The 10,298-nt window shown below is 54.3% G+C and overlaps 1 pseudogene; it reads right to left on the bottom strand.

Annotated features, from left to right (window-relative positions):
* Positions 1–9,448: 9,448 nt before the first annotated feature.
* Positions 9,449–9,568, bottom strand: LOC112478426 (annotated as a pseudogene).
* Between the last annotated feature and the right edge of the window lie 730 nt (positions 9,569–10,298).

Genomic DNA, 10,298 nt, shown 5'->3' with positions numbered 1-10,298 from the left:
GGGGGGGTGAGTCTCCCAGCCGGGGCCGCGGGCCCAGGACCTCGGTGAGGACCTCTGGCTCGCGACGCAGCCAGGCTGCAGTCGTCCGAGCACCTGCACGCCGCGGGGTCCCGGTGCGGCTCCCCGCTTTCCCTGGGTGCGCGTGCGCATGCGTGGCCTTCAGCCCGCGCTCGCTGAGCACTGCGGGTGTCCGCGGGCGCATCCCGGGAGCCGGGGACTTAGAGGTGAACGAAACGAAGGCCGAGGACGTCCTTTCGGGGCCCGCGAACGGCAGGCGGATGCGTGGACCGAGCCCGGGGTTCTGGCGGTGGGGACGCCTCTGACACCCGCAGTGCAGGGACGGGTGGAGAGGGCCGGGGGAGGGCTCACCCCGCAGGCCAGGCGGCCGCACCCACCTCTCCAAGGAGCGAGCGTTTGTGCAGAGATTGGAATCAGCACGAGGATGCGTGTGTCTGTACACATGTATGGAAAGTTTAAAAGACGATCTTCCGTGTGAGTTATTATGTGCACAATACATTTTGGATGAATTTTCCTATCAGCGTCAGCAGCTCGGTCTCGTTTTTTTTTCCTGCTGCATAGTATTTTACAGCAGGAGCGTATCAACAAGCATCAGATTTCTCCTACTGATGATCATTCAGCTTGTTTACATTTTTTATTTTTTATTTTTTTTGCTGCTATACTGCAGTCTCGTTAAGCTCTCTGGTGGGGAGAGAAAATCTGCCAATTGGTGGCACTTTGTGGTACTTAGGGTGACAGGATTCTAAGGTCTAATCTGGGCTCAGCACGCGAGGACACGAAGACAGATCGGCGATGCCCGTCTCAGCCAAGCAGCGGAGACTGTCATCTGCATCTGCCATGCTGTTCCTGCTTCGCGTTCTGGGGGCGACTCGGTCCCCCGTCCCTCCTCTGCTCCCAGGGAGAACTGACATTCGGAATCTGGCCTCCAAAGGCTGTCAAATCTGCAGCTAGTCAGTGTCAAGAAAAAGGAAGTTTTACTAGTGTGACTTCTGTTTACTAAGCAAGAAATAGGTTCTTACATATCTGACATTTATTTCCACTTAACCCCCACTCCAGAAGGCCGCCGAGACACCGCTTGGCCTCTCTTTTCCCCAAAGCGAGCTCGTCAGTGATTTTTTCGAGGCCGTATATGATTTAGTGCTCTGTCTACTGGCTGGCAGTGGGTTTCCAGAATAAACTTCAGGCAGATGGCCTTTTTATGTTCTCCTATAAACCAGAGCGAGTGAGGTTTTCTGCAAACAGCTGTTATCACCGTTATATAAAAATGATTTCACAACCGAAAGGGACCATTGTAAGATGTCGAGGAGGCTGTACGTCCACGGCACACTGTGCAAATGCCCGGAAACAACCATCTCCGCCCGACCTACCTAAACTAACGAAACACTGAGTACTTTAGATACTCTTCAGCGCGACTGCTCCAGGGTGGGTGGCCACGCCTCAGGTTTCCCAGAGGAGCCCAATGCCCACAGCTCGATTTTCCTGCAGCCTACGAGCCTTAATGATCAGATTCAGTAAACCTATCGCGCCAGCGCTTACATCTTAGGGTTCTAGATGCTTTGTCATTTCTTAGCACACATCAAAATAGAAAAACGTAGAAGGATTTCTTTTAGCAAAAGGAACTGGATTCAACAAAGCAGAAAAGAAGACGAAAGAAAATCATGAAGATACTGGGTCAAACCGACCCGCCTGCGTTCTGACAAACGCTGGCGAGCAGACACGTTCTCAGGATGAGCCGGGGAAGCAGCCGGCTGAACGAGGTTGCTGCTGGTCAGTCTCAGGCAGTAATGGATTCTGGGTATTTCTATGGCAGGAGTGGGGCAGGACACATTTTTCAAAGTTCTATCAATACTGTTAATATTTATGATACGTTTTCCAAAAACAGCTCTTGGTGGCAATCCAATAAATGTACATTATTTTTGTAAATGAAGTTTTATTAGAAAACGGCCATTCATTTCTCTGTCTGTGGATACTTGTCACGACAACAGCAATCGTGAGTCCTTGGGAGAAAGACTGTGTGCAGGGCCACAGTCTAAAATACTTTCTCTCTGGCTCTTTATGGAAAAAGTTTGTGGCCTCTGACAGCACGTGTTCAGCTGCCCAGATCCAATACTACCTCTCCATTACTGGCTCTGTGACCTTAACAAAGCTTCGTAACCTTTGGAGGTAAAATTGATTTCCCAAAGAGGGAAAATAATTCCTACCTGCTGAATTCATTGCGACTTGTATCTAATGGAAGACAAGGCATCCAAAATGAAATTGCTGGACCTCGAATAAGAGTTAGCTGACTCCAGAGATACAGGTGTTTAAAACATGCTGGCAGGAATAAGCGGGGGAAAGCGGTGGCAAACTAATGTTTAGAGCCCTCGTTTCAAACGTTGCTTCCGCTGTTGTCTTAAATGTCTTGTTTGGGCTGGTAGAGACTGAACGCCATCTGCAGAAGACGAAGGCATGACCGAGCTCCCGTTCTTCTCCATCGTACCTGCATTGTTGGTCGACGTTTCCAACGTTCATACTGTCAGCCGGACTTCCGATCCCCGCATTCATTAAATCTTAGTCCTACCGGAAGTTTCTCCTGTCTGTTCCCTCTCTGAAGACAGCTTCATCTGCTCCCCGTCTCCCGGGGGTGTTTTGAGAGTATTCATCATCTGCCAGGAGCTCTCACCAGGCCCCTCCAAACAGCCAGCAGATGGAGGGGGCCTCGATCGGTTCTTTGCCGCCACGTTCACGCATCTCAGGGGCGAGAAAGAGGTCAAACCACGTATTCGTTCGATCTACTGTATTGGACTGGAAATCTCAAAATGTTTTTAAAAAGTAAGATGCAATGTAATAATCACGGCGCGATGGCCTGGGATTGTCGCCGAGGCTGGAGGAATGTTAAATATTTAGTCGTTGGCACCAGCGAGCTCGCTGGGGCCCTGGGAAGGGTTTTCTGCCCAGTGACAGACTTCTCCTTTCTGGCAGAAATTTTTCTAATGAGCGAAGAAGGCTTATCCCGTAATTAAAGACTGACGCCCTCAGGGGAAGTAACCGTGCCTTCATTTATTCAGAGTCTGGTGGAGAAGGGCTGGCTTCTTTCCAGAATTCAGAAAACGGAAGGATCAGGATAGTTAGGAAAAAAAGACCCAAGGCTGGCTGGGGCCCTCAGGGTCGACTTGCCAACCTTTTCAACTTCTCCAGAAACATCCCTTCCTCTGAAAAATATTGACCTCTGATTGGTGAGGCAGCCCATTTATAGAGATGATTATAATAAAGTCTTGTCCTCTCCAGGGGAGGGGAGCTTGGAAAGAGGCAGTGACTTAGCACAACGAGCTGCCCAGGAGGTGGGGGAACCTAATGGAACGTTCTGGAGCACAGTCTAATTCCTGGGAGACCCGTGCAGCCACCCTGGGGTTTTTGCGGCCACATCTGACTTCCCCTGTGGGTGTCCCCTGGGGGCCGTTCAAAATTCCCAGTCGAGAGGCAGCCGTGTAAGAGCAGGCTGGCTTCTGCAGAGGTGAATGGGGTCCGATGAGCAGAGACGGTCCTGTTTCCTGTTTCCTGGATGTCTGCTTGGGACATTGTCAAGAAATGAGGGGACGGGGTGCTCAGAACATGTCCCTGCCAGGTGTTGCTGACCTGCATCCATTTTCGTCTGAGTGGCACACAGTATAACCAGGAGGTACAGCAGCTAAATCGCGTCATGTTCTCAGGAGGATGACATCAGCCTGTCGTCTTACCCAGTCCAGCACGTGGGCCGCCCAGTCCCAGTCCCCAACCCAGGTTTTCGCTTCGTCTTCTGCGTCACGAACGCCCCGAGGGCAGGTCAAGCCGAACGCTGGTCAAGCTGGGCGGGCGTCCGCCACGGCGCTGAGGCGCCACGTGTCGGGGGACTTAAAGGAACGTGTCTCCCACCGCGAAGAGGACCGGGTGTTGCATCGGGTGGGCGGTGGGTGGGTGGGGGTCAGACTGGACGTGGCCGGGGCCGCTGCTGCGATCATCTCGATAAGAAGCGTGGTGGCCTGTCCTGGGGGGCGGGGGAGGCGGAAGCCTCTGACCAGCAGCCCAGGGCTCCCTGTGACCAGAGGTGACGCGAGATCAAAGTGCTCCTGGACCGAACCAGGAGTGAGACATAAAGCAGCGATGGTCAGTCACGTTTACGTCCACGGGCACCCCCTTCCACGTGGCCTCAGCCCGCAGGAAACGGGCAGCCCCAAGGGGATTCCGAGAAGCCACCGTTCTAAGCCGCACACGGAAAGTCACTGCGCAAGAGACACTGGCAGCTGTTGTGACATATTGTTGATCACTGTAGGTCTTTTCAAAAAAGAAGCTCGCTGTGATGACGAGCGGTCTGGTGAAGCAGCTGCCAGGAAGCATTGGGTTAATCTCCTTCGTCCATGAAGACGATGCCTCCCGGGGCCCGCCCCCCGGCTCTGCACTGGGACGTGGACGCTGCGTCTTGTGACCGCCAGGTCCGACGGAACCAATGGACATGGTGTTGCTTCCTCTTTCATCACCTGTCTAGGAAATACTTTCAGCCACAGAGTAGCAAGTGAAGAAGGTGGCGGCCGGTGAGGTGGCGAACAGTTTGGATCTCGATACCTGAAGGCGGAGTGGACGGGGGTCCCCGATCGCTCAAGGACTGGCATGGGGAGACAAGGAGACACAAAGGTGACAGCGTACTCGGCGTGGCCACCCAGAGGGAAGGCGTGACCTCAGCTGGGGTGGGAGAGACGGAAGGAGGAGGGGGCCGGGGCGAACGTCAGGAACCTAGATTAAAATGTCCCGTTAAAAGTTCTTATAAACCAAGGTCTTTCAAACTAAAAACGGTGGGTTTTTAAAGTAAACTCTTCAGCGTGCGATGTGTGAGTGTTCAGAACTGACGCGGGACACGCTACTGCGGGGCATCCTGTTTCCGCAGACAAACTTACGGGTAAAATGTTGTGTGTTTAAATCAGGCGACACTTTCCTTGAGCAAACAGAGTTCAGTCCGTGACTGTGGGATCTACCGTTGCCTAAGAGAAGGCCCGTAGGGGAAAGGGCCCTTCCGGTGTCCTCTCCCCATGGAGACACAACCTCACATCTTCCCCGACTGCCTCTCCGTAATAATTCCTGTCATTGTACATGGAAGATGAACATCCGGCGTCATTTAAAACACTGCTTGCTGACATGGCCATGTAACTTTCTTCCCGGATCAAAATAAGGAACACAATGATTGCAATAGTAGATGATGGCATTTGTAGCCAATTACAACCTCCTGGTGACAATGCTGACTGGCATTTGTTCCCAAAGAAACTCAGATGAGACGAAGTGCCCCCCAGGCCAGCGCGGGCTCCTCGGCGTTTGGTGATGGGATGTGTCCTCTGCACGGAATGGGAAAGGATGCCCGAAGGCCTGAAGGCCCTCTGCGGTGACGGGCAGGAAGCATCACCTTTTTCCTTGCTTGATTGACAGCCACTTCCCAGTGGCAGTGAAATTTAGAGCTATCACCAGGCCAGGGGACAGCGAGCTGTTGCCCGTGGGCCAAATCCAGGCGTGAGCATTTGTGCACTGTTGTCATCTAGTAAACCACAATAGCACCTTTCTCGCCTGCCCGGGGTCGGTGCAGGACCATGGATGCGAGGGGGGCCTGAAAGGTGTCTGTGCGTGGGAATGAGGGCGCGGTCCTCACAGGAGGCGGCACAGCTGGGTCGGGAGACGTGGCAGAGCAGATGGCCCACGCGGGCGTGGGGTGTGGCCTCACGGCAAACCAAGAAGTGTTCTCCGTCTAAATGGAGCTGGCTTTCTAAGTGAGGGTCCCACTCTGAGTTAGGCGGGGACGGTGCTGGGGCAGGGGTTGCCGAGTGCCGCCCTGTGCTCACCGGTAGACTGGACAGGGGCTGCCACATGTGGTTGTGCTGACAATTTGGCGCCTATCGGAAGCTCGGGGGGTGGACTCCTCCTGCCAGGTCCTTCTCTGGCTTAGTGGCCTCGGGCCAGGCCCCCTGCAGGTCCGAACTCCCATGTTTGACATGAGGATGGCGAAATCTGTGTCAGAGCACAGAGCGGGGATGAGGTGTCTGCACAAGGCCTGTCCTTGGGAGGGAAGGTTCGGGCGCCAAGTGATGGGAAACCCATTCTGATTGGACAAGTCACATGGCAACTCCGACCAATCGCACGGCTCTGAGTGGCTTCCGGCCTGGACATCACGCTCCACTTCTGGAGCTGTCACCAGCAGCATCCGGGGCCCTGCGGCTGAAGGGACCCAGAGGAGGCTGAGGACAGAGCTGATCCGACCCGACTGCAGTCCTCTACAGGTGGACAATGTCCCTCTTCCGGAAATAATGTCACCCCCTCTTCTTCCTCTCTGCGGGGTTTGACACTTAGCATTTTTAACAGTACTGTTGAAATCTGTTTCCACCATACACCACGACGAAGGACACAGAGGCGGGGTTCGCAGGGTGTCCGTGAGAGTCCAGAACCACGCGGGGTCTAGACGCCGTGACACGGTGACTTCGGGGCTGCTCCGCGTCCGAGCATCCAGAGACAGCGTGGGTTTGTGCCTCGCCGCCTCGTCGCAGGACGAGTTTAAATCACACATCTCCATCTGCCGGTCCGCCCTCCCCTTCCAAATGCACTTGGGGGTGTGTGTCCGTGAGCCCCAACGGCACCTCGGAGAAGCCCCTCGCTCACCTGTGCAGCGGGAGGGCGCTGCTGAGCCGGCTGGGCGGCCCGCCCCACGTGACCGGCCATGTTTTCCCAGTGCGTGATCCTGGGCCATCTCCCGAGGGGCGTCGTGAGCAGGCCGGGGCTCTGGCGGTGGTCCGCCCTCCGCCCCCACGTGCGATGCACCTAGGGGAGCGCGTGTGATTCAGCAACACCCATTCCATGCCCCACGTCATGCCAGCTCCTGTGCAGAGGCCGACCGACCCCCAATCTGCCTCCGTCTCGAGGACGCGGAGGCAGACGGAGACGCCTTCATTTTCTCCTCCAGCACAGAAGATTCGGGAAGAGTCCCTCTCTCCTCCATTCCAAAACCCTTTGAGACTGCCCTTTGAGCTGCAGGTGGTTTCGATGCAGAGTACGTGATGTCGCACGCTAAGTACTCAAAGCCCCATTGAACAGGACGTGTTTCTCGGTGGTTAAGACTGAACTTTTTCTGAGAAGATGGATCAGCTCCAGCGGCTCCGTGAGTCTCAGGACACCTGTGCGTCCCGTGGGCCTGACATTCAATAAGTGGGTGGAAGGGCCTTGGGAACCAACCACGGCCCAGGAAGACCTGAGCTGGGTCACACGAGCTCACAGCAAAGGGGCAACAACTTCAGCTCCCACGGAGAAAAAGCGTCGAAGGCCTGTGCAGGACGAAGAACCGGCTTTCAGCCTCTGAGCTTAGCTACATCTTGGTCACCCCTCCCCCAAACTACTTCGTAGCCAGTCCATCTGGAGATTGTCACATCCTCTCTGAGTGTCCCTTCCTTGTCTATAAATTGGGGATAATAACGGTAGAATGAGATCATTTGAAAAGTCAGAGTAGCGGGCAAAATTTACCCATTTTCAAAATAACCTTTAAAAATCCTTTGAACATGATTAGTTCACAAGGGGCTGGACTCTTAAAAGCTCGAAAGGCCAGAGATGAACTTCCCTTTGCCCCTCAGCTGCGGCCGGGCCGAGATCTACTTTTAAAGGGGTCCTGGGAGGAGTCAGAGGATACATCGGTGTCCTCTCCGTCCCTGTCCCTCTCATGAGCCCACGTAATTCGACTGTCATCTTTGCCAGACACGTACGTGACACAATTCTCTGTGAGACAGAGTAAGGCGCTGCTTACAAAGGGGCCACGAGCACCTCGCCTTGTCTGCAGCAGACATTACACGTGGGCGCATAAGCTCGTTCCGGGGGAGTTTGCAAGTCCTGACTGTCTCTTTCTCACGGGTCCCCATCTGGTGCTCACGAAAAGGACTGGGGACCAGGCAGGTGCCGGGGAGCACCCCCCTGGCCTTCAGGTCATGCTGCGAACGTGGATCCAGAGCGCTGTGGCCAGGCGGTGACCAGACGCTTCTGGGCGACGGGCACAGAAGACACTCACGCCGGGGATTCTTCCCCGGCACGAAGGAGAAGCCACCTGCACCCAGGTGAGGACAAGAGCCACCCCCTCAGCCTGGTCATCGAAGCTGCAAGGACACGAGGCTCTGACCGCCCCCGACCCCACGGCCTGCAGCACGGGGCACGGAGCGGGTCTCCCCACGAGGAAACACGGCGAGAAGGGCGTTTCTGACACCTTGGTTTCCAGCTTTGTCGTGAACTGTTTTCAGCAGCTGCGACCACTTTTATAACGAGATTCCCAAGGCTATTATTTCAGGGAGACCAGTAAGGGTACATTGTGGACACGGCGGGGGAGAAACAAACGAGAAAATAAAACTGGAAAAAACTTCCCTAAACCACACGAAGACATAAGGGATTAGCATTTTTTTGTTTTTGTTTTTATTTTGGGGGTTTTTTCTTTTTTGCTCTGGCTGTAGAAGTAGTTGTTGCCTCAGGAAACCCACCATTTCCCATCAGCGGGCTTCGGCGTGGGGACCTCACGGGAGAAAGGGGGACGACGGCTGTCTGGGGCCGAATGTCTAATTTTCAAGGCAGAACACGAGCTGGAGCGAAGCATGAGGGTGTCCGCGCTGCCGCGTGAGCAGAGAGGACGGGGAGCTTCTGCCACACGAAGCCCTCGGCTCCTGACGGGGAGGACACGGCCCCGGCCCCCTGCCCCGCGCTGGTCGGACGCTATTCGAAAGGACAGAAGAGAACAGTCACCGGGGACGTCTAACAACGACGACAGCACGAACGTGTCACAGCGCGGAAGGCGGGCCAGCTCCGAGGCACCGTCCCAAGCGGCCTTTTGCACGCGTTCGCTGAGTGAGCCTCCCCACCTTGTCCTAAAGAGCTTTCTGGCGGTGCCACCGCTTTTTCAAAAGGTGCGGACGCGGACCCACTGAGCTGGGCGCACAGCCCGGATCGGTGACCACGGGCAGGCTGGGACTTGACCCATGACCGTGGGGCCCGGCACTCACGCTCCGCGCACCCTCACTGCTCTGCCTCTCGTCCCTCCCGGGAGAGCGGACGCTTGATTTGGGGCCCGTGGACTCGCATCGGCTTGTGGCCGCCCTTCAGTCTGCTTTTTTCTCTGGCAGCAGCAATCTTGAAAAATCATACTGTGTGTTCATTAATTCAATACAGATTTAAATAAAACTTACAGTGTGCTCACACTACAGACACAGAAATGAAGAAAATAGTTTCAGTCTTTAAAGAGTTTATAATAATCACCTGTTATTTTCATCATGTAAAGCTCTTGAGGTCAATAGAATGTAAAATTTGGTTTGATCTTTTAATTTACTCATTTTATTTTATTTTTTATTCTTTTATATTTTATTTTTTATTTTATTTTATTTTTTAATTTTATATTTTATTTTAGTTTGTTATTTTTTAATGCCGACAGCACCCTGTCTTCTTAGGTGGTCTCCCAACCAAGTACTCACCAGGCCCGACCCCGCTTAGCTTCCGAGGTCAGCCGGGATCGGGCGCGTTCGGGGGGGGCGCGGCTGCAGACTTGACCTGGTTTTAATGTCTTTCTTCCGGATGCTTTGCCTCTGATCTCGATTCCCCAAAACTAAGATGGAAAACAGCATGTGCTTCTTTCACCCAAGCGTTTGCAGCCCAGCGAGGCCACGTCGGACGTCCGGCTTGAGGACACTAGGTGCGTCGTTGTGCTGACTGAAGCCGCTGGAGGTTTGGGGACGTGTCGCAGCGGCAACAGGAGGCTAGCCCATGTGCCACCGCGTGACAGGGGTGTTCCCCTTCGGGGGTCGAACCCAGCTTGCTGCGGTGTGGGAGGCGGAGTCAAGGCCGGTCCCCCCCACGGAGAAGGCAGGTGGCAGCCTTGGGCACGGGGCTTGGGCCTTTCACATAGGGGAAATCATTTGTTGGAGACAGAAACGTGGGACCGGGGATGCAGCTGTCACTATAGCAAGACATTGGTTGCACTCGGCTCCTCATAAAATGTGGACCGTGACATTCGGACACACTCACAACTCACGCTTCTTGCTACGGACTCAAAGAACCTACTGGGAGACTCTGTGACACAATTCATAATACGGCCGAGCGGCGACCCAGGCCGACTCCAGCTGATTGATCCAAGGTCATTTGTCAGATGGGCGGCTTAGGTGACCTTTTATCATCAATGAACTGAGAACTATGACACTGGCCACTTCTACCTCACAGGACTGTGTTTACAAAACATAAACTTTCATTGCTGATGCGACCTCATTTTGTAGAAAAAA

This window comes from Pteropus alecto, unplaced genomic scaffold (genome assembly GCF_000325575.1).
Source record: "Pteropus alecto unplaced genomic scaffold, ASM32557v1 scaffold213, whole genome shotgun sequence".
Taxonomy (NCBI): domain Eukaryota; kingdom Metazoa; phylum Chordata; class Mammalia; order Chiroptera; family Pteropodidae; genus Pteropus; species Pteropus alecto.
This window is presented reverse-complemented; position numbering and strand designations above follow the sequence as displayed.